We start from the raw sequence: 24,596 nt of genomic DNA, 5'->3' as shown, positions 1-24,596 counted from the left end.
ACTTGTCCACACCTTTGGGACTATTGGAAGTAAGATTATCTGTGGAAACCATGTCCCACCCCACCACCCAATGCTGCTTCTGTCACCCCCTCCTTCGGTCCCTGCAGGTGTCTTGGTTGCCCAGAAGACTCTGCTTGACCACTGCAACAGTGCAAAATGGGGTCCAGCAGGCAGGCAACTGACTATGTGCACAGACCCACCCTCCTGTCATGGACCACACAATTCCTCCTGCGCTCATTGGGCCATTCTGACACCGCTGTTCCATGTACTGCCCACCCTGTGATCCAGAATAGGCCCTGGTAAAGCCTCTGGCAGATGGATTTTAAATGTTTTATGTTCTTTTTACTTATACATGCCAGTGGAATGCATTTTGACACATTATAGGTACATGGAGTCTAACTCCCCATATTTTGGCTGTGCATGATGAGAATTTACACTGGCCACGAATCCATACGTGAACATAGGAAAGTTTGCATCTGGTTCATTCTACTGTCTTTCCTTTTCTCATCCCTTTTCCCTTCCCTTCATTCCCGTTTGTCTTATCCAATGAACGTCTATTCTTTCCTCCCCACCCCTTTATTGTGCATTGGCATCCACATATCAGAGAACATTCAATCTTTGTTTTTTGGGATTGGCTTATTTCATTTAGCATGATAGTCTCCATCTCCAGTTCCATGTGCTTACCAGCAAATGTCATAATTTCATCCTTTATGGCTGAGTAATATTCCTGTGTGTGTGTGTATTTTTGTGTGTATGTATGTGTATGTGTGTGTATTTTTTTCCATTCATGTGTTGAATGCCATCTAGGTTGGTTCCAGAGCTTAGCTATTGTAAATTAAGGTGCAAAAAATATTGATGTGGGTGCATCCTTATGGTATGCCAATTTTAAGTACTTTGGGTATATGCCAAAGAGTGGGATAACTAGTTCAAATGCTTGTTTCATTGCAAGATTTCTAAGGGATTTCTATACTACTTTCCAGAGCTTGGGAGGTTGAAGCAGGAGAATTGCAAGTTCAAATCCAGTCTCAGCAATTTAGCAAGGCCCTAAACAACTTTGCAAGACTCTGTCTCAAAATTTGAAAACAAACAAACAAACAAACAAACAAACAAAAAGCGCTGGGATATGGCTCAGTGTTAACCCCCCATGGGTTCAATTCCTGGTACTAAAACAAATAAAAATAATGTTTCAGAAATCACTTCTGAAAAAAATCTCGTTAATTTTCTTAACTGTGTTTTAAGATTATGTCCACATACAAAAACATGTCAACCATTTGACACCCAGAACAATATTCTGCCTTCAAAATGCAGGAAATCTTGTTATTTGAAACCCTAATGAGCTTTAAGAGACATTATTCTAAGTGAAAAAAAGCAAATGTAGAAGGTCGTGCTCTATGACCTCAATGAAGTGTGGAATCAAAACCAGTTGCTCTGTAAAAGCAGAGAGCAGGATGGTGGTTCCCAGGAGCTCGGGGTTTAGGAAAACAGGAGCTGTTACCCAAAGAGTACAAAACTTCAGTGATGCAGCATGAGCCAATTCTGGACATCTGTCCTACAACTTGGTCCCCACAGTGAAAAACACTCTGTTGTATGCTTAAATTTACTGCTCTGTGAGCTGGGGTTATGGCTCAGTTGCAGAGCACTTGCTTGGCACATGTGAGGTCCTGGGTTCAATCTTTAGCACCACACAAAAATAAATAAAAGAAAGGTATTGTGTCCAACTACAACTAAAAATTTTTTAAATTGTTCTGCTTGAAAGTGTTCTCACTACACACACACACAAACACAAACACACACAGACACACACACATATGTGAGTGGGTGGATATGTTAATTAGCTTGATTACAGTAATCATCAATGTGCAAGATACATGTATGTCACATGGTACTTTTATTTTATTTTATTTTTAAGCAGTTGTTATTATACTAATGTATTAAGACAAGTACAAAATAACCTTGTAATCAGGGTACTGTATCAGTCAATAACAAAGGAAAGACCACTACAGTATGAAGAGATATACAAATGACTCAAGTATACAGCTTTCATAGTTAACAGACACTTTTAAATGGGAAGTTGGTTTCTTTTACAAATGGTAAATTTTCTTGAAATAGGAAAAATAATATACAGTGCTCTAAGCATGAATAATAATTCCTGCCATAAACACAAGTGCCTTGCAGAAACTCCATGCAAATTTCAATTCCATTCTCTTTATGAGTGTGACACTGTAGCTGACTTACCAGCTCAAACACTAGGTCAAGGGAAGCCTCCTCACTTTTGTCCTGGAAGAGCTCAGTACTCAATTTATCACTGATGTCCAAATCTGTTGTCTTGAAAAATCCCTGGAATATAATCAATCCATTACAATGTATATGTAGTCGGGGCTAGTAGGAATATCACTTGAAACTGAATGTGAATATTTCCTCTGATAAGTAGATACTGATCCATAATGGGGGAGGGGGCAAGGGAGGAATGGATGAATTTTGGATAGGGCAAAGAAGAGGGATGGAAAGGGAGGGCCATGGGGGTAGGAAAGATGGTGGAATGAGATGGACATCATTACCCTAGATACATATAGGAAGACACGAATGATGTGACTCTACTTTGTGTACAACCAGAGAAATAAAAAGTTGTGCTCCATTTGTGTACTATGAATCAAAATGAATTCTGCTGTCATGTATGACTAATTAGAACAAATAAATAAATTTTTTAAAAAGTTCAGTCTGGAAGTGTCCTGCGGTCGAATGGACCACTGTCTCACCGGTGGTTTCTGGTGGAAAGCTGTGATTTGGATTGGAACCGTTTTTTCTGGAACATCAGTGGAAAGATGGGCTTCTGGTAGTTGGTCCCCCACAGGAATCAGGACAGATACATCATTTTCTTCTGTTGGACATGATGGATTAATTTCCAGAGGTTTCATTTCCATAGGTTCATGGAAACTAAACTGCTCTCATCACCACTCTCGTCTCTAGATCTAAAATCCCCATGAACTGATCCAGATTCTAGCAAAGTGTTCAACATTGGTCTCAAGACCTCTTTGAGTTCCCAATCTCTTCTGATCCTGCTTTTTCTTAGAACAGTCTTCAATGGAGTGATCTTCTCAGAGTCTCATTTGGCATGAAAGGTCATCAGAACAAGAGGCAGGCTGCACTGCACTGTCTGGCTCAGGTTCCGTGGTTTCCATTCCCATAATGTGGATCAGCTCCAATTCCTCCTCAGGGTCTAAAAACCCTACCAGAAAAGGAAGAAAGATGATCATTTACAAAATGACAATTGAATCCCATTCATTCATTAAAATATTTTGTGTTGGTTCGTGACTAAGTCACTGAAATCACTCCTCCTGTGCTGTATTTATTCTCTACCAGTCCATTTTAACTTTTAAGAAACGAAGGCTCCAAAACAGCACAAGCTATTCAAAATCAAAGCACAGGTAAAGGCAGGTGAGAAAGAATGACTTTGAACAGGACTTGGCAATTATTTGTGGACTTAACACTTTGTAATTCTGCTGGGTTATGAATTTTTATCATAAGGCCAAGGTGGGGTAGGATAGGAGACAGACATAACTGTGTCTAGATGAAGATAACAAAGAAAACACATCTCAGTTTGTGGTTCTCTTTACAGTTGTTTATGTATCATCGGCTTCATGAGTTGACAAAAACTTGGTTTCTCTGTGAGGGGGAAAAGTTCATCAAATGAAAGATAAACTTCAAAATTAAGTAGTGAATTTGGGGTATGAGTATATACAAAGAAAACAAGAGACTCTCAATTGAAGTGTTACATGGGATAAAGTCAGAAGCCTCTTAAACATTTCTATATTCGTAAAGTTCCAATATACTCCAAGAATGTGAAAGGCCTAGTATGGCAATTGCCAGAAAAACATTACCACTACTGAGAAAGAATAGCAGGTTCTCAGCTTCAGCAGTAACCACACTGCGTACTGTGTTAAAAACCAAACAGGACTCCATTATAGGTAAAGGCCTCATTTTTGTCTTCAGAAAAGTTAACATATGTGCACTTTAAAAAGCCAGTAAAGGCATATTATAGAAAGGCAGCATAAAATACACACAAAATTTCAGATACTAAATGAACTCCCCAAAGAAATTAAAATGTTCTTGCAAGAATCAGAATCCTTGAACAAAAGTGAAATTTGAGAGTATTGGCTGAGATTATTCCAAGCAAGAAAGATAATGAGCCATTGATTCTCTTCTTTTTTCCACCAAACTGAAAGGACATGTGAAGCAAAAGCCTATGCCTTAATCAAATATGCATGGAGGGTGTCCAGTACAGTGCCCAGCACAATGCACACAGTGGGTGTTCCATACATATTTCTTAGCTGAATTAATGAAGAAAAAGGCATACATTACATGCTAAGTTTTTGGTTGCTTGTAGGTCAAAAACAAAAACTGAGTTTTGAGAAAAACATTAAAGTCCTAATTGGAGAGATTCATAATTGATCTATAGAAAGTGAATAATCAAACTTAGAAACACAAATCACAGAGCATGGCACATGACAAAGTGTTTGCCCAGGTACAAAAGGAAGCAGTGGAAAAAGGAGCTTTCAGAGTGAGTGGTCATCCTCAGGGAAAGCTAGGAGGCAGCCAAGCAAGGCCTGTGGTTCATCCTCTGGTGCTCCTGCCTGGAGGCACAACTGGCACAGCCCGCGGTGTTCCCTCTGCACCACCTGAAGCCCACGCATGCTCACTGACCACTCACCTGGCCCCCACCCCGCGCCAGCGGACAGGTGGGTGCAGGTTTCCTCAGGTGCTCAACCACCGCCCCTACCCAGCTCCAGAGCGCCCCAGGCGGCACCCAGTCCCAATCAGCGGACACCACAGGCACAAAGGTAAGAGAGACACGGGTTGCTGCGCGCCATCCCCGCCCGCCCGCCCGCCGCGGGTCCCAGAGGCTCCTCCCGGAGGACACCTGCCCGCCGCCCTGGCGCGCGGGGCAGGCAGCGTCCTAGCGGGAAAGAGGCGCCCGAAGTTCTGGTTGAGCTGCCGCGGGCCGCGGGTCTCAGGCCGCGGAAATGGCCGCCTCGGCCGGTCCGGCTTTGCACACCTGCCGGCGACGGGCGGAGCGTGAGGCCGGGCCAGTGGATGCCGTGCCCGGGCAGCGCAGGTAGCGACCAGAGCGGGACCTGAGAGGCACCGCCATCCCGCAGCCTCCAGCCGTCCAGGCTTCCGTTAGCGGAAGCGGGCGCTGGGAGGGAGCGCGGCGGACAGTGCGCCCCCTGCTGGCCGGTCGGCCACTCAGCCGCCAAGCCGCCAAGGAAAGGGCAGGACTCTGCAGCTATTTCAAATCAAAGGCTGAATGTTCTCTCTGATAAGTGGATGCTTATCCATAATTGGAGAAGGGGGGGATGGAGGAACTTTGATGGGGCAAAGGGAAGGAGGAGTGGGAAGGGGGAAATGGAGGCTGGAAAGATGGTGGGATGAGATGGACATCATTACCCTAGGTCCATGTATGAATGCACAAATGGTGCATCGTGTACAACCAGAAAAATGAAAAGTTGTGCTGCAATTGTGTACGGTAAATCACAATGCATTCTGCTGTCATATACATCTAATTAAAATTAATTACTTAATTTAAAAATAAATCAGCAAACTACAAAAAAAAAGAATTTTAAAGCTCTCTAGAAGCACATGGAGATACAAGGAAGCCAAATGATCATAAAATATTGAGAAAGAACAGTGGGGACTTGACAGGACTCCACAATGGGCAGGAGGAGTGGCGAGATGGAGATGCTGCCTTTGAATTGTACAGTGCGTTTATTATGTTTTAACCCATTGGACAATTGTCCCATGGGACAATCCACGTATTTCATTGAAGCAGCCCCAGAACACTCTCCCAGGGAATCCATCACCACTCCATAGCTGCTCCTCCTGCTGCCAGGATGAGGCTCCGTGTCTCCTTTATCCAGACGCAGAGGCTGCAGGTGCTGCTGGCACCAGGGTGTGTGACTGGGGTGGGGGGCTGCCCACTATGTCCCTGATGGAGATGCCACTAGAGAGGTTCAATCTCTTACTCTGCAGGGACTGACAACCACTCTGCCTGTCCAACCCCAACTCATCAGGGCCATGGTCAGTGAGTCACTGGGTGTGGAAGGACTGGGAACACCTGGCCTTCAGAGTCTCCCAGGCTCCTCATGCAGGCAGGACCACCCACTGCACCCAGATTTGCAGCCCTGTGGGCAAGCAGTCCTGGCCTCAAGCAGGGACAGTATGGCTTCAAGGACGAGTGGGACACATCCCAGTCCTGGAATCCCTCAGCTGCTGTGAAGCCTCCTAGGACTTGGGACACATTTCTCAATCTGAGGATTGAAGGACGTGGTGTGTCAAGATATATATCACTTTTTGCACATATGCCACATTCAACCAAGTCCAATACCTATTCATTTCAATGCAGTACTCATGTGGAAGATCAGGATTGTGGTTACTTAACTTCCTTTTTCCCCCTTTTGTGACTGAGAATCAAATAATATAAACATAGTCAGTTTTTTTCTTTGTTTTACTTTTTCTAATTTTTTTCTAATTAGTTATGCATGAGAATGGAATGCATTTTGACACATGACTCATAAATGGAGTATAGCCTCTCATTCTTTGGTTTGTATGTGATGTAGAATCATACTGGTCATGAAATCATAAGCCATAATTTCATTCTTCTTTAAAGCTGAGTAATATTTCATTGTGTGCATATGCCTCATGTTTTTATCCATTCATCTGTTGAAGGGAACCTAGGTTTGTTAAATAGTTTATCTATTGTGAATTGATCAATATTGATGAACTTTGATGTGATTACATTACTGTAGTCTGCTGATATTAAGTGCTTTGAGTATAAACCTAAGAGTGGGATAGCTGGGTCAAATGGTGGTTTCGTTCCCAGTTTTCTGAGGAATCTCAATACCACTTTCTATAATGTTTGCACCAATCTGCAAGGCCACGGGCAATGTATGACTGTACCTTTTCTCCCACAGCCTCATCAACATTTAATATTGCTTGTATTCTTGATAATTGTCATTCTGAATGGAGTGAGATAAAATATTAGAGTAGTTTTGACTTGCATTTTTATAACCACTAGAGGTGTTAAACATTTTTTCATATATTTGTTGGTTGATTGTATATCTTCTTAGTTAAGTGTCTGTTCTGTTCCTTAGCCCATTTATTAATTGAGTTATTTGTTTTTTTTGGTGTCGAGTTTTTTGAGTTCTTTATATATTCCTGAAATTCTCTATCTGAGGTGCATGTGGTAAAGATTTTATCCCATTCTGTAGGCTCTATCTTCAGATTATTGATTGTTTTCTTTACTGAGGAGACAGTTTAGTTTGAATATATCCCATTTATTGATTCTGGATTTTACTTCTTGTGCATTAGGAGTCTTGTTAAGGAAGTCAGTTCCTCGGCCAACATGGGACTACTTTTTCTTCTACTAGACCCAGGGTCTCTGTTCTAGTGCCTAAGTCTTTGATGTACTTTGAGTTGAATTTCAACCAGGGTGAGAGATAGGGGTTTCATTTTAATTTTCTACATATGGATTTTCGGTTTTCTCAGCATCATTTGTTGAAGAAACTATCTTTTCTCCAATGAATGTCACGTGTATGAAAGAAGATTCCTTCCTACACAGGATCTAGCCAATGCAAATGCAGACAAATTGGCAGAAGAATTTAAGAGGTTTGGAGTTACATCAAGGGTAAGATTATGTGAAGCCACTCTAGACACTCCTCTTGTGGAGAAAGAAGGCAACCATGTGCTCGACTGGCCTTTTACTGATGTTGCACCACCCTCCAACAGATTTTTTTTGCTCTTAAGTCTTTGGAAAATTACCTTTCATGCAGCACCTGGCTGTTTCATTGCTGTCTGTGGCCCTGAAGGCCTTGGGAGACTCCAGTGTGGGTTGCTCTAGCATTAGTTGAAGGGGCGCTGCGGCATGAAGATGCACCACAGTCCCTAAGACAAAAACAGTGTGGGGCTTTGAACAGCAAACAACTCTTGTATTCAGAGAAGCATCATCCAAAAATGCAGCTGTGCTTTAAAGGTTCCAGGGGGCACAGGAACAACTCCTGCGTTCAGTAAGTCGTGGTGCCTGATGCTACTGCCTTGGAAATGGGACGTGTGATGGGACCTAATTGGGTGTAGATATTAGCTAGTGTGCTGGTGTGCTGGATGGGTCTGATGGAACTTCCATGGGAATACTGGAAAGGAGTTTCACCAGGCCACAAGGTAGACAGAATTACATCATCAATGATCTGGTGATGATCAACCTACGTAGACACTGAGCAAAAACCACTTTCTGTTTGGTAATTAAAATGCGTTATGCTTTGGGTGTGAGTTGTCCCCCAAAGCTCACGGGTGACAATGCAGAAATGCTCACAGTGAAGTGATTAGATTGTGAGTGCTGTGGCCTAACAGTAGACCTAACAAATCCTGAGTTTTTAAAATACTTTTATTTTTATTTATTAATTTTTTAAATTGTTGATAGATATTTATTTTTATTATATGTCGTGTTGAGATTCAAACCCAGTGCCTCACACATGCCAGGCAAGTGCACTACCACTGAGCCATAACCCCAGACCTCCAAATCTTGATGATTTTGAGTGGATGATTTGAGAGGACTAGGTATTTGGTGGTAACTGCCAGCAGGTGATGTGAGTCAGCAGGAAGGAAGTCATGGGCGCACGCCCTTGTGGGTTACATTTTCTCCCTGGGAGCTTGCTCTGTCTCTCTGCATTCCTGCTGCCATGGGACAGGGTAGTTTTCCTCTGTCATGGGCTTTCACCATGATATTCTGCCTCTGCTCTGGCCCAAAGCAATGGTGCCAACTGATCGTGGACTGAAACCTCTGATATTGTGAAAATATCTTTTCTTCTTCTACGATGTTCTTGTTAGGTATTTTGGTCACAGTAACAAAAAAAAAAAAAAAGGACCACAATAAAAAAATTTATATCATTTTTTACAGAAAAAACAATATCCTTTTATTTTAAAAATTCTATCAAAATAGTTTTCCATATGACACTGCATTTAAAAAAAAATTAATGTTAACCAGCCTGTGGGTTAGCAGACTATACAGACTTCATCAGAGCATTCATAGATGCTTAGAATATTTACAAGTGTTGTTCACTAGGTGGTAAAGTTCTGTTGCTATTTTTCCAGTACATCTTCCACAGTAAAAGAAAGGGCATATGTTGGAATTCTTGTTTAAAAATTCTTAACAAATGGAAAAAAGCAAAATTTTCTGAAAGAAGATTTTTCTTGAAATAGTTCTCTTCAACAATCAGGAATATAGAAGTGCAAAATAAATGTAAAGAAGAATAAGAAGGTTTAAGTTCATGTTATTCTTTTAAATTATTTAAAGTAACATTAAGGTAAATTTTTACATTCATTATAAAAATGTTGTCCCACCTTCTGCAAATGATTTAACTCTGATTGCTGCAATGGAAATTTCACTTATTTAAAAAAATATATACATGGAAGAATAATATCTTGCTTGCTACCTATGCACAAATTCCAGCTGACCTCAGACTAGTCAGGCAAGATGACCTTTGAGAAACATCAGTCGCAGAGTCTGTTGGAGTCACTACTCAGTCTTGCAAACTGAACAATATTTTGACAAGAGAGCCAGGAACTCACTGAGTCTTCAAGACTGTGCCAAACAGCCTCTAATGATCTTCTCCACGAATGCTTGTGAAATGTGCATGTGGAAGAGGTGTGCAGAAATTCTGGAATAACCAATATTGATTGATCAAAATAATTGATCAGAAGAAACACATGATTTGGGGCAATTCACATAGAACTTTGTTGGAAAGAATCTCTGCATTTTCCTTAGCCGGCAATTGGCCCTGTTCCTAGTCCCAGTTTCTGCAAGCAGTTTAGGAGCCAACCTGTGGCAGACTGGCTGGAAGTGTCCCTGGCCCAATGGAGCAGGCCATGTTTTCACACACTGGCCCTTTCCTAGAGGAGCTTCATCTTCTTTTTCTCTTTAGCAAGCCTCCTGGGGAAATCACACATGGGTGGGATGCACTGTCTACACGGTCCCCACAGTCTGGGCTGCTGGACAAATTCAGACACAAGAGGTGCAAGGCCTTCTTGGGTGGATCCCTCCCCACCTCGTTGTCACAAGGGCTGAGGCCAGGGCCAGAGCACAATAGGAATCCTGTCCCACTGAGGACGTGACTTCAGCTGGCAAGGCCAGACTGAAGCCTATGTGGAGCCCATTTGACCTGAATAATGGAGCTTGCTGTATTCAGGGTTGGTGCCCTCTCCTGCAGCAGACCTCACAGGGGCTCCTGTCCCTGAGGCTATTGGAACTGTTGGAGGGGAAGTAGTTCTGCTGTAATCCTCTGAGTTAGAAGATAGAGAAGTTGGAGTCACAAGAACCAAATTATTGCTGTTAGGAGAACAAGTCTTTGACTTCATTGTTTTTAGGTTTTGGTTTTCTGGTTTGAATTCCCTGTTTTTTCGTAGGAAGAGATTGAGGCACTGCATGGAGTTTCTGATAGAGTCCACAGGCATTGCACGCAGGTTTGCCTTCAGTGTTTCTGCACCAGAAGGTCATGATGGTGGTGTGCCAGTTGTCATGGGACAGTCCTAGCCACCAAGATGAAGGCACGTGCTTCTGCTGCTTGATGCGGGGCACACTGAGGTCATTCATCTTAGTGTAGAGGCTGCAGGCTTTGCACAGGTAGGGGCCAGTTCCCTCCTACCACCAAGTAGTGTCTAGATGGAGCCACAGTTTATGAATTTGGTGCGCTCTCTGGCAGGTCCTCCAGTAGGTTTGCAGTGGGGCCCAGAGGCACTGCAAGCAAGCCTCAGGCTTGGCTGTTCAGACTGTGCAGCAGTAGAGTCTCCAAGGGTCCAGCTGTCCAGGCAGACATCAGTGGCAAACCTATGTAGAGACTCAAACTGAGTCCTTTTGAAAACTGCAATACAATTTAGTAGTTTGACTGACTGACAGCCTCGTTTCTTGAATAGCCTTGGCTCAGGCAAGTACAGCAGCTGAACTTGGCCAGTGCAGAGTCGTAATATTGTTGTAAGCAAGGAAAGGATTTTGTGCCTCACTTCAGTTCGTAAATACTGCCACATGGCACTGCACACATTAGTTCCATGGACATTTTGTGATTGTGAGGGCTTTCAGAGAATCCAGTCATGCCAGTTGTTGATTTTTGTATTTCTGCTTGCTCAGATAAATTCTATGGAATTGAACTTCTCTAAAGTTATTTTTTCCTTTGAATATCAAGTGAGAGCTTATTCATCTTAAGGATGAGGGTGTTATTAATGTTTATATTCTATTTTCATCATTAAAACCTACAACTAGAGGTTCAGAGATTGCTGACCAGGGTTGGCTGTGCTTAAACTCTGAATTCATCTGTGGGCTGGGTACCCACGCTCTGGGTAGGTTCCTGGTTTGGGAAAATTTCCCCACTCAGTCCCATGCCCCTCTAGTAGTTAGGATCCAGCTCTCCAATAATGTCTCTGATGACCTTTGCAGCACGGCAGGGACATACCCTCTTGCCAAGGAAGTGTGCAGACTTTGCAATCTCCTGGAGGGTTGGACAGCTGCGGTGGCATCTCTTAGTCTGAGAAGTCAGAGTACAAGAGCCTGGCCACAGTGATCTTTTCTGCCCAGTGGTGGACCTGGTCACTCAGGTAAGGAGCTGGACTCCTCCTCTGCAGACTTTAGAGTCACTCTCATGGCTTTGGTGCCCAAGGATCCTGAAAAGCAGAAGCCAGAACTTGCCTCCCAAGGAAGCTGTGGACCCCTCCAGGCCTACAGGCCTGAACACTACCACTCAGCCAGGCAGTGGCCTTTGTGGCTCCCAAAGCCTAGGGGCCCTCTCACCTCCACAGGCAGAGATGAGCACTTGCTGCTGAGAACTGCAGGTAGGAAAAGATCTAACCAGCACTGGAGATGAGCCTGTGCATGGAAGGAAGAGGCATCAGGATTGGAAACTGGTGCTTGGTGGGGAAGGGACACCCACTGGGTAGCACCTGAATTCTGTTCCTGTCCCCAACCCCATACCTCTTTATGCCCCATGCACCTGGCATAATGGCCACAGCAAGCAGCTTTTAGTACATCTCCTGGACAAAATGCAGGGCTCTCAAAGGGCATGGTGAGCTATTTCTACATTTCCCCTTGTTCATTCTGCGGTCCTGAGCAGACAGAAAGCTCCTTTTATTTTGAAAACCCAACTCCAGTGCCTAAATTCATGGCAACTTTGGCAAAAGCCACAAGCCGGATGTAGAAGATGGAACATGACCCTGTTGGAGAGCCCCATCCCATGTATGCTAGAGTCCCATCTCATGTATGCTGCATGACCAGGTGACACCCTCTTACCCAAACACTGTCCTCACTGGCCAAGTAATCTGCCCTCCAGGGGGGGGTGCAAACTGAACTCACCTGGACTAGGAGGTAGATGTCTCAGGGTCAAGAGGCTGGTGACCCCATCTAGTGCCCAAAGCCTGATCAGATATGGAGGGACAAGGAAGAGAACCAGTGGGACCAGACAGGGGAAGAATCGCAACTCCCCTGTCATGAACTGCCTGGCTATTGGTGGCAGGTCGGAGAGGGGTGGCCTAGTGAGAACCTGCACATGGAGGAGGCTGGTCCCTCCAAAGACATCTCCCAGACCTGCACCCCCATGCCCTACCATAGTTGGCCAATGTTGTGGAGGGCAGGCTACCCTGAAAGCCTGAAAGATCTACAAGGGATTGTATTGTGAGCTGCAGTCCGTCTCTTTGCTGGTCTTGTCTGGACTTGGAGGGCTGCAGGTTGTTTTCTACCAAACCTCCAACCCCACTATCTTCATCTGTCCAAGAGATTCAATAATGGCAATTACGCCTTTAAGCTGTGTATCTCCAAGGATGCAGGCTCCTGTCACAGTGAAAGGAAGGGTGGATCCACTTAGCTGGCTGTATCCCAGTGGGCACTTGGTACATAGGATTGCTGTATTGGGGATGGTACGAATGTGTTTGGGAAATCATGGGCTGGTGTGGCTAGAAGGGGCAGTGGGCTCCTCGAATCTAGCTGATACATTGTCAGTCCTGCTGGGTTGGGGGATAGTGCCCTGTTTGGGGGGACCACTGGCCCTTGTCTGAGGATCAAAGCACCTCTACCCTCCTATGCTAGTCATTTTTTGGCACTGTCAGGGAGTTCCATGTGTGATGGTTCATGAATTGGATTGTATGTCCCTTAGTTTCAGGCTTTGGGTCACCTAAGGAGCCCAGTATCCCTTAAATAGGGGAAGTACCTGGGGTCAACCTTTATTTATCTGGGCATGGAGATGCTCTGCTGTTCTAACTTTTCAGATTTCAGGGAGAGGTAGCCATGGTTTCATAGCATTCTTTCTCCCACACACCCAGGACCTCTCCCACTGTTTCAGTTACCATTTCCTTGTGTCTGAAGACAAGTCACTATCAGGCTCTCTGTCTTCTCATATGGGCTGACCCCCTGGTACCAGAATCACCTTCCTCTCACACATTCCATTGCCTTGAAGGGAAGGGATTCATCTGTCACATTTGGATAGAAACCTGCCTGTGAACCTGGAGTTCTGGAGCCACAGAGGAGGAAAGAGATTGACCAGTGCTGTAGTAGGTGATTTTCACCACTGAGTAGTGCTGCAAAAGCTGTGGAGAGGGAAGGTCAATGGCTTGTCTGAACACTGTCCTGGGGCATGTGATGGGAGGGTTCAAGGTGAAAGGCAGGGCTCCTGGGTAGTAACTGGTTCTCCTCCATGGGCTGGTGCTATGCTGGCAACTGGAGGGATAGACAGAGCACAAAGGATGATAAGTGACCTAACCACAGAGGTAGGATCTTGAGAGTCACAAGGGCCTCCTGGCTCATTGGCCACTCGCTTGTCTTAAACAGACATGGAAAGCTACATTATCTTCCAGGTCCCAATCTATACATGTTCTTATATCCATCCCCCAGTAATGATGACCAGAAGTGACCTAGTGAGCCCAGGACATATAGTGCTTAGCCCAGATTCTCAGGCAGCACTGGACCATGCTGTTCGATGGGAGATTACATTCCATACCATGGTGAAGATGAGGCTTTCCTCTAAAATATGTGGTTCAAATTTAAGAAATAAGGGAAAGGGACTTAAAAATTATTAGTCAATCCAGGTGTGGTGGTGCATTCCTATAATCCCTGTAATTCAGGGGCTGAGGCAAGAAGTTGTTGAGTTCTAGGGCAGTATCCCAAAAGTAGTGAGACCCTGTCTTAGAATAAAAAGTAAAAGAGTTTTGTAAAGCCCAATGGAAGAGCACCTTTGGCTCAATCTTCTGCACACACAAAACATGTTGTTATTCCAAATTTGCATAATGTCTAGCTCCACACATTACCATGAACATATGTCACATCTTTCTTTGACATCTAATCAGAAAGCAAGATAGGTGCATAAAAAGAGTCAGAAAAACTAGAAACAATAAAATTTGCATACATTTGCCAGGCTGTTGAGAGCCACAGCCAAAGGGGCCCCAGCAAACTTCCAGCTGCCAGCAAGCTTCAGACTGCCAGCTGATGATTGGCTCACAGTGGCCCCAGCAACATCTAGCTGATTGGCTCCTCTGTGGTGATGTTCATTGGGCTGTTTCCCTGCCCTTCAGACTTCCAGCTGATGATTGGCTCACAGCAGCCCCAGCAACATCTAGCTGATTGGCTCCTCCACGGAGCTGCTCATTGGGGGACTTCTTTGGCTCCGCCCACGTGACCCAGCCAATCGGCCTCAAGAGCAGGAGGATTGTGGGAGGTGGTGAGGTGGGTGTGAGGAGAGGCTTGTGGAACCCGGTGGTGGCAGTTGGGCTCTGAGGATTTTTCCCTGGAGCTGTTTTGTTTGGCGTTTGTAGTTCTAAAAATAAAGTTAGTTTCTTTTTGACAAGTGGCTCCTGATTTGTGCTAAGCCAGACTTCGGCATTTGGTGGCTCGCATGGGGAACAACTGAGGGTAAGTAAACTGCTCGCCCCTGAGGGCAGGGCGAGAGGATGGGGAGCCATTCTAAGATTCCTCTTTTGTTTTGCTTCATTTTTGTTTTAAGTTGCCTGTCCCTGGAGATGAGTGAGAGGGAAGAAAAACCACTCACATCTGAGGAAAAACTATTTGCGTCTGAGGAACAGATAGGGAGAAAGGACGGATGCATATGTCAGGAGGATAGAAAGGCTGTTATAATGATTTTGTGTGGTTCCATTTTTATTGGATTCTGTCTCGGTTTTGTTTGGCATCATCTTGTTGGGTTGTATTATAGTAGTAATACGGGATCAGCAATTAGTAAAAAACAAACCGAAAGAGTGTTAAGTAAATTGTTAGAGGAAGGAAGCTTCCCAGTAAAATCAAGAGCAGTCAGGGCATACGTTGATATAATACAAAAATATAGCCCATGGCTTTTTAAGGAGGAGTTGTTAGATATATCACAATGGAACCATCATGGTGAAGATTTAAAAAGTATAGAAAAGAACAACCCAGGGACTCTGCCAGTTGGCACATTGTCATTGTGGACGTTGGTATCTGGTTTGCTTAGTCCAAAGCCTTCAGTTCAGACAGAGGTAGAGGAAGAAGAAGACATATTGATTCAAGTAGAAGAGGAAGTCTCTCAAGTTAGTCAGAAAGAGGAAAAGATTCAAGTAAAAGAGAAGGTCTTTCGAGATAGTGAGACAGAGGAAGGAAGTTTAGAGCAGAAAAATCTATCAGGGAAAAAGTTAAAACAGGAGACTGCTAATAAGACCTTTTTATTAGAGAGCGTAAGTGTCCAACCAACAGCACCACCTCTACAGGAGACTGCTACTAACAGCATTCTATCACCAGAGGGCGTAAGTGTTCAACCAACAGCGCCACCTCTACAGGAGACTGCTACTAACAGCACTCTATCACCAGAGGGCATAAGTGTCCAATCAACAGCACCACCTCCATATGCTAGGAGACTCCCAACCCCCGCAGTTGATAGTTGGGATCCTGAGACAGGATCTCAAGTATGCCCTGTATTTGAGGTAGGAGGGCAGCGAACTTACCAGGGTTTAAATTTCAAATCAGTGAAGGAGCTAAAAGAGGCTGTAACAACCTATGGTCCTCAAGCACCCTTCACTGTAAGCTTGGTCGAATCCATTACCAACTTAAGCATGACGCCAGCAGATTGGGCTAGTATGTGTAAAGCTGTGCTAAATGGAGGACAATACCTGTTATGGAAGGTTGCCAATGAGGAATTTTGCAAGGAGACGGCTAGTCGAAATGCAGCAGCTGGTTATCCTCAGAGAAATCTACATATGTTGTTAGGAAAGGGACCTTATGAGGATCAGCAGCAACAAAATGCATATGATCCTGGTGTATATTCACAAATTGCTGTAGATGCAGTTAGGGCATGGAAGACTTTACAAGAACATGGAGGTTTACAAGGTCAATTATCTAAGATAATACAAGGAGCTAATGAACCTTACGCTGAATTTGTAGATAGGCTTATTCAAACAGCTACCAGAGTTTTTGGGAATACAGAACAAGCAATGCCATTAATAAAACAACTGGCTTATGACCAAGCGAATCGTTGGTGTAGATATATCATTAGACCATGGAAACAGGAAGATTTAAACACATATATTAAATTATGTAGAGACATTAATGAACAAGGGCAAATTGTGGCAGCTGCAGTAAAACAGGCTTTAGATGCCAGAGACATTAATGAACAAGGGCAAATTGTGGCAGCTGCAGTAAAACAGGTTTTAGATGCCAGAGACATTAATGAACAAGGGCAAATTGTGGCAGCTGCAGTAAAACAGGTTTTAGATGCCAGAGACATTAATGAACAAGGGCAAATTGTGGCAGCTGCAGTAAAACAGGCTTTAGATGCCAGGCAAAGAACATGCTACAATTGTCAACAAACAGGACATTTTAAAAGGAATTGCCCCATAGGAGGAGGGTTTAACAAAACTAGGTATCAAACAAGTAGAATACCGGGTATTTGCCCACGATGCCGTAGAGGGAGACATTGGGCTAATGAATGCCGTTCTCAAACCACCATAGAGGGTACTCCATTTCATTGGGCTAATGAATGCCGTTCTCAAACCACCATAGAGGGTACTCCATTATCAAAAAACGAACAAGGACAAGGTGTTTATCCACAATATCGTGGACAAAGGCATCGGGCTCCGTTGCCAAAAAATGGACAGGGGGCCCCAATGCTCCGGGGCCCCAAACCACAAATATACGGAGCACTGGAGGAACCCAGCAACCCCAGCAACCCCATCAGGGTAGTGCCCAGCACATCAGATCCCTCATCAGACAAACCAGAGGGAGCGCAGGGTTGGACATCTGCGCCTCCACCAAATCAGTACTAACTCCAGAGATGGGAGTTCAAATCATTCCCACAGGGGTAAAAGGACCTCTTCCCAAAGGAACAGTAGGCTTATTATTGGGACGCAGCTCTTCTACTCTAAAAGGACTTTTGATAAGTCCTGGGGTAATTGATTCCGATTATGAAGGTGAAATAAAAATTATAGCCAGTTCTCCAAAGGGTATATCAGTAATTTCACCAGGAGATAGAATAGCACAGTTACTAATAATACCAAGCCTACATGATAAATTTTCCAGTCATGTTGTAGAAAGAGGTTCCAAGGGATTAGGCTCCACAGGTGTAGATTGGGCTATGCTTTCTTTAAATTTAGATTCTCGCCCCATGCTAAAACTAAATATTCAAGGACATGAATTTAATGGGCTACTGGATACAGGTGCAGACCTTAGCATCATCTCTCGTCAAGAATGGCCAAAACATTGGCCATTACAACAAGCCACTCAATCGCTTCGAGGCCTAGGAGTGGCGACTAATCCCAATAGAAGTGCAATGCTATTAGATTGGAAGGATCCTGAAGGATGTGAAGGAACTATACAGCCATATGTATTGGATCATCTTCCCATAAATTTATGGGGACGAGATGTCCTAGATCAATTAGGTTTGACATTAACAAATAATATCAATCAAAATGCACCCACTATTATGGCTAGACAAGGTTTTAGGAAAGGAAAAAGATTAGAAAAACAAGAACAAGGTATAGCAGCACCAATACAAATAGATCAAGGAACAGACAGACATGGGTTGGATTTTCACAAAGGGCCACTGAGACAATAAAAATTACATGGAAATCAGAAAGACCAGTATGGGTTCCTCAGTGGCCCTTGACTAAAGAAAAGACACAAGTAGCCCATGATCTGGTCAAACAACAATTAGCGGAAGGACATATACAACCTTCTGTATCTCCCCATAATACTCCCATTTTTGTCATCAAAAAGAAATCTGGTAAATGGAGATTACTGCAAGATTTAAGAGCCATTAACAATGAAATGGTCATTATGGGACCTGCTCAATCGGGGATTCCTCAATTGTCTGCTTTGCCAAAAACTTGGTATGTTTTAGTTATAGATATTTAAGATTTTTTTTTCAATTCCAATTCATCCTGAGAATAGTCCACGTTTTGCATTTACTATCCCTGCACTAAATCATGAAGGTCCTGATCAGAGATATGAATGGAAAGTACTCCCTCAAGGGATGGCTAACAGCCCAACTATGTGTCAAATTTATGTTAACAAAGTAATCCAGCCACTTAGAAATCAAAATCCTGAACTACAAATATTTCATTATATGGATGATGTATTATTAGCACACAAAGCTAAAAACACATTGCTAGAATGTTATGCCACACTTACAAACTTATTAAAAAATTATAATCTAGAGATAGCAATAGATAAAGTACAATTAAATTTTCCAAATAATTATTTAGGAGTTCTATTATCCTCAACCATGGTCCGTCCACCAAAAATTCAAATACGAGTAGATCAACTCAAATCACTTAATGACTTTCAAAAGTTATTAGGAGACATAAATTGAATAAGGCCTTATCTAGGTATTCCAACAGGAGAATTGGGACCTTTATTTGATATCCTAAAAGGTCCATCAGATCCAAATTCACCCCGAATGTTAACGCCTGAAGCAAGAAAGGCATTAAAAATCATTGAAACATATATGGAAAATATGCATTTGGATAGAATTGATATAAGTTTGCCTTTATTATTTATTGTACTACCAACAAAAAATATTCCTACAGGAGTATTTTGGCAAGAAGGTCCATTATTATGGATACATTTATCTTATTCTCCTAACACTATTCTTACTAGGTATCCTGAGGCTGTAGGACAATTAATACTCAAAGGAATAAAAACAGCAAAGGCAGTGTTTGGAATTTCTCCCCATAAAATTATTACTCCATATACTATGAATCAAATTGATGAATTAGCTAATGAGTTAAATACTTGGGCAATAATAATGTGCAAACCTAATGTTTCATTTGATAACCACTTACCATCTAATCCTTTATTGTCTTTTTGGTCATTGCATCCTGTAATTTTTCCAAAAATGACAAGAAAAACACCTATCATGAATGCTCCAAATATATTCACTGATGGGTCAAATAATGGTACAGCAGCAATAGTTACACCTGATCAAACTTTTACATTTTTAGTACCCAAACAATCAGCTCAAAAGGTAGAGCTTAATGCAGTATTACAAACTTTTGTGATGTTTAAAGATTCTGTATTTAATTTATTTTCTGATAGCCAGTATATAGTTAATGCTATAGTATCCCTTGAAGATACTGGTAGGATTTCCCCTTCTTCTACTGTTTTCTCTTTGTTTTCCACTATACAAAGTTTAATCTGGGACAGAAAATATCCATTCTTTATAGGACATATCAGGGCACATACAGGATTGCCTGAAGCCCTTAGTTTGGGCAATGATTTAGCAGATAAAACTACACATGACATACATATTTTCTCTACACTAGAAGAAGCTATAAATTTTCATGAAAGATTCCATGTCAATGCTAATACTTTACAAAAGCGTTTTAAAATAACTAAGGAACAAGCTAGACAAATAATAAAACAATGTCAAAATTGTGTGACCTTTTTACCACAAGTTAATTTTGGAGTCAATCCTAGAGGATTGATGCCTAACCGTATTTGGCAGATGGACGTCACACACTTGCCAGAATTTGGAAAATTAAAATATTTGCATGTTACAGTTGATACTTCTTCTGGATTTTTGATGGGCTCCCTTCATGCCGGCGAAAAAACTAAAGATGTTATAGCTCATTGCTTACAAAATTTTGCCACTGTGGGCGTTCCAAAACAGTTAAAAACAGATAATGCCCCTGGTTATACGTCTACTTCTTTTAAACAATTTTGCTCATCATTTGGCATTACTCATATAACAGGAATCCCATACAATCCACAGGGACAAGGCATAGTTGAAAGAGCTCATCAAACTATTAAAATGTACTTATTAAAGCAAAAAGATGGAATTGGGAAGGGGTACATATTCCCCAAAGATAAACTTAAAATAACCCTTTTTACTCTAAACTTTTTAAATTTGGATTCATCAGGACTTAGTGCTGCAGAAAGGCATATGTGTCCAAAAAATGTACATAAGCCCAAGGTACTTTGGAAAGATATTCTAACAGGACAATGGAAAGGTCCTGACCCAGTAATTGTCTGGAATCGGGGGTCTGTTTGTGTGTTTCCACAGGAAGAACAGCAGCCAATTTGGATTCCGGAGAGATTAACTAAAATCCTGACCCAGTGATTGTCTGGAGTCGGGGGTCTGTTTTTGTGTTTCCACAGGGAGAACAGCAGCCGATTTGGATTCCAGAGAGATTAACTAAAGCGATTTCTACAGACCAAAAAGAAGATGATTTAGCTCAAATCCATAATAGCTGATATCCAAAACTCCAATTTGGCTATCCTTACATCTGCCACAGAACCAGGATGCTTTTTTCAATATCTATTTTATTATTGCCCTTTCCCATATCATGAAGTTCTATTTTATTTTTTTGAGCTCATACAGACCTAGGTTAATGTTTTGCTGATCAGTTCTATTTTTTTTTTTGACTATAGAGTTTTTAAACATTGCAATAGAGATTTTACCTGTAAAAAGTTATAAGGCCTTTACTATTATGTTATGTGTTGTATGTATTATATTATGTGTGCACACTTGTGTTTTGTGTTATATGTTTGAATGTACGTATGTCCAATGTACGTATTTCCATATATCATATATGATGAGCGCTCATGAAAAGATGGATCCAAATATTTTTTTTTTATTCACGTGATTTAAATGGTTTAATTTAAATTGGGTAAATAACTGTTAAGAATTGTTTTAATATGTAAACAAAAAAGGAGGTTAACAGATCTGTTTGTTTACTCTCACCTTTCGTTTTCATTATATTTAATAATTCTCTTCACTATAATGTAAATTGTTAAGAAAATTGTTTTCTTTTAGTGCCTTCTGGAATGTTACCTAATTTTTTCTTTAGCCATTATTGCCAGAATTTCTATCTTCATCCCAGTGCCGATGAAGATAATATAAATTGTTAAGAAAATTGTTTTCTTTTAGTGCCTTCTGGAATGTTACCTAATTTTTTCTTTACCCATTATTGCCAGAATTTCTATCTTCATCCCAGTGCCGATGAAGATAATACAAATTGTTAAGAAAATTGTTTTCTTTTAGTGTCTTCTGGAATGTTACCTAATTTTTTCTTTAGCCATTATTGCCAGAATTCCTATCTTCATCCCTGTGCCGGTGAAGACAAAGATAAAACTAATCTACAGTTTCTGCAATAGCCATCACTGAACTGCTTACAGAACTTGCACTGAACTGCTTACAGAACTATGTGTCACTTGTATGCATTGTGAACTATCTGTTGGTTCAGCGACTTGTGGTAGTGTTGGGGTATTTTTGCTGATGATATCATCGGTGGTACAATTTTCCCAAAAGGAGCCGTCAATTGACTTGGTATATCTTCCTCCCTTCTGCTTGTCATGATCATTCAGCTAAAATTTGGGGGTCAACAGAGGTGAGGCAAAGAACCTCACCCCCCCCCCCCGCTGAGACCTCTCCACAGGTGTGGCTGTATACTGGACCGGTAGTCAATGACGGGTAAGATCCAATTTCAATGGTACCAACCTAAGACAGGAGGCTGACGCCCTGAGGTCAGCTCATCCGAAGACGGGTAAGGACCATATGTAGTATTGGACAACCTAAGGCAGGCACGGTCCCTAAGCCACATGCTTGTTGTTTAAACAGAGAGAGGGAGATGTTGAGAGCCACAGCCAAAGGGGCCCCAGCAAACTTCCAGCTGCCAGCAAGCTTCAGACTGCCAGCTGATGATTGGCTCACAGTGGCCCCAGCAACATCTAGCTGATTGGCTCCTCTGCGGTGATGTTCATTGGGCTGTTTCCCTGCCATTCAGACTGCCAGCTGATGATTGGCTCACAGCAGCCCCAGCAACATCTAGCTGATTGGCTCCTCCATGGAGCTGCTCATTGGGGGACTTCTTTGGCTCCGCCCACGCGACCCAGCCAATCGGCCTCAAGAGCAGGAGGATTGTGGGAGGTGGTGAGGTGGGTGTGAGGAGAGGCTTGTGGAAGCCGGTGGTGGCAGTTGGGCTCTGAGGGTTTTTCCCTGGAGCTGTTTTGTTTGGCATTTGTAGTTCTAAAAATAAAGTTAGTTTCTTTTTGACAAGTGGCTCCTGATTTGTGCTAAGCCAGACTTCGGGACCGGGCAAGAGCAAGGCCATGGAGGCAAGCACGTGAGTTTTTAGGAAGCCCCTTTAGCTAGCAATGAATATCTTAGCCAGGTTGAAGGTCAGGAAAATTGCCCAGCTCAGATCAAGCAGGTTACCATCAAACCAGAGTGTGGGTTTTGTGATGGTGTCAGGTCAGGCATACATGCAGATCTCCCCTATGCTCCATAGTGAGTGTTTTAGATACACAGTGTTTAACCCTGGGCTTCAGTGTGGACCCCAGGACTTGAATGAGCACTTCAAAACCAGCTTTCCCTCCAGGCCCAGCAGTGCAGGTTTCAAGACCACTTCATGCCTGAGAGGGAAGCTGGCAAATGGGAAGTCTGGATATGATATCCAATATCCAGCCCACATGTGACAAAGTCCAAGCCTGTCCTGGAGACTCTAAACCCCTGCACTGCACTATAGGAAAGCCTAGCCAGCCGTTGAGTGATGTGCACAAGGGCATCTGGGTTGACATCATATCCACAAGACCAAGCAGCCCATTGCTGCTATTCAGGGTTGAAGGGTTGGTGAGTTCAAGCCCACAGCCTGGGCTGAGCTTCCTGGGTGGGTTACACTAATTGAATGTGTTATGTCACTTTGTTTGGATTGTATTTATACACACAAACTCAACATAGACAATGCAGTGAATGATGACTCCACTTAGGAGGAGTTAACTTAAGAGACTATAACATATATACAGTGAAAACTACTTTCGTTATATGCTCTTAACATCCCATAATTGTGTTAACAAGTTCTTTCTGAATTCTTTCTAAGTTTTAGGTTCCCAAGGTCCACAGGCATGATTTGTGATCTTTTGGAAGTTTTCAGATATTTGTATGTCTGTTTATATTCCTTTCTCCCTTGTAGCATTTTCTTTTCTTGTATTGTCTAGTATTTTTCCATAAAGTGATCTCTTTTAGTTACATTCAATTTACTGCTCTCCCAGAGCATTCTTTATAACTGGAGGTTAAGTTTTTAGGTTACACCTCAAACTTTACATACTTTCTATCCTTCCTGATGGAAATCACCCCATAAGTTAGGAAAACCACAGTATTTCTATATCCTTTATTACCTTATTGTCCTCTGATGTCTCCTAACATAACCACACTTTTATATATGAAAATTAGTTACTTCCTCCAAACCAAGACAAAAAAGATCTTTATTGTCTCCAGTCTCTGTCCCTGTCACCAAGGGAATTATGATAGAGTGCTTAAACACTGCAATTCTTTCAGACTTTTGTTTCCTAGAAGCATTACCCTCCCATTGGTCTGAAATTACTTGAAAGTAATGGCCATATTTATTTTGCTCATCACCAATTTATAGGTAGTACCATGCAGAGAATATACTCAATAAATACTTATGAATGAGTAATTACTCTTGACCTTCACATTGCATATGGAGTTAGTGTTGTAACTACTACACTAGTTGTATCCTCACATTTTATCATAATCACCCTCTTCGAAAAATGATATATTCAAGAAATACTTTTGGTAATTGTTAATACAAAACATAAAATAGAGTTTGAACAGATAAATTTCTTTTCCCTCACACTTTGAAATGGAAGAGAAAGACATTACCATAAAAATAAACATAACTTTGACAGATTTTATTATAGCAATCTAAAAATATTATTTCCTTATATATTTAGATCAAAATCATAGGGAAGCACCCAAATATATAGTACTAAGTAAACTAAAATGAAATTTACAATCCACAATTAATTCCGAAGTATTGATTTGACAGATGAACTGATGAAATCTTATTATTAATCTGTTTTTTATTCAGTTTAGTAGTATTATCTTAAGTTTATTGAGCAGTTATTCTTGTTGTCAGACTGGAATTAAAGAGATGAAGCTAATAAGATGTAAGATCTATGAATTAGTTTATAAAACACACCCATATTTTATTAAAAGTGAAGAATGTTAACATTTCTCATTTGCAAGTTCTGCTTTAGTTCCCCAGAAATAAAAAAAAATCATAAAGGGAATAAATGACTCATGGCCAAAACATCTAAT

General features: G+C 42.1%; 1 long non-coding RNA gene and 1 pseudogene across 1 annotated transcript; both read right to left on the bottom strand.

The window, feature by feature from the left end:
* Positions 1 to 1,869: 1,869 nt before the first annotated feature.
* Positions 1,870 to 5,224, bottom strand: LOC144370340 (uncharacterized). Its single transcript, XR_013430332.1, has 2 exons — positions 4,709 to 5,224; positions 1,870 to 3,226 (listed from the first exon to the last, which is right to left on the bottom strand). It is a non-coding gene; the product is annotated as an uncharacterized LOC144370340 (long non-coding RNA).
* Positions 5,225 to 10,048: 4,824 nt separating this feature from the next.
* On the bottom strand, positions 10,049 to 12,097 carry LOC144370504 (transcription factor GATA-6 pseudogene; annotated as a pseudogene).
* Between the last annotated feature and the right edge of the window lie 12,499 nt (positions 12,098 to 24,596).

The sequence above is a fragment of the Ictidomys tridecemlineatus genome, chromosome 14 (genome assembly GCF_052094955.1).
Source record: "Ictidomys tridecemlineatus isolate mIctTri1 chromosome 14, mIctTri1.hap1, whole genome shotgun sequence".
Lineage (NCBI taxonomy): Eukaryota > Metazoa > Chordata > Mammalia > Rodentia > Sciuridae > Ictidomys > Ictidomys tridecemlineatus.
This window is presented reverse-complemented; position numbering and strand designations above follow the sequence as displayed.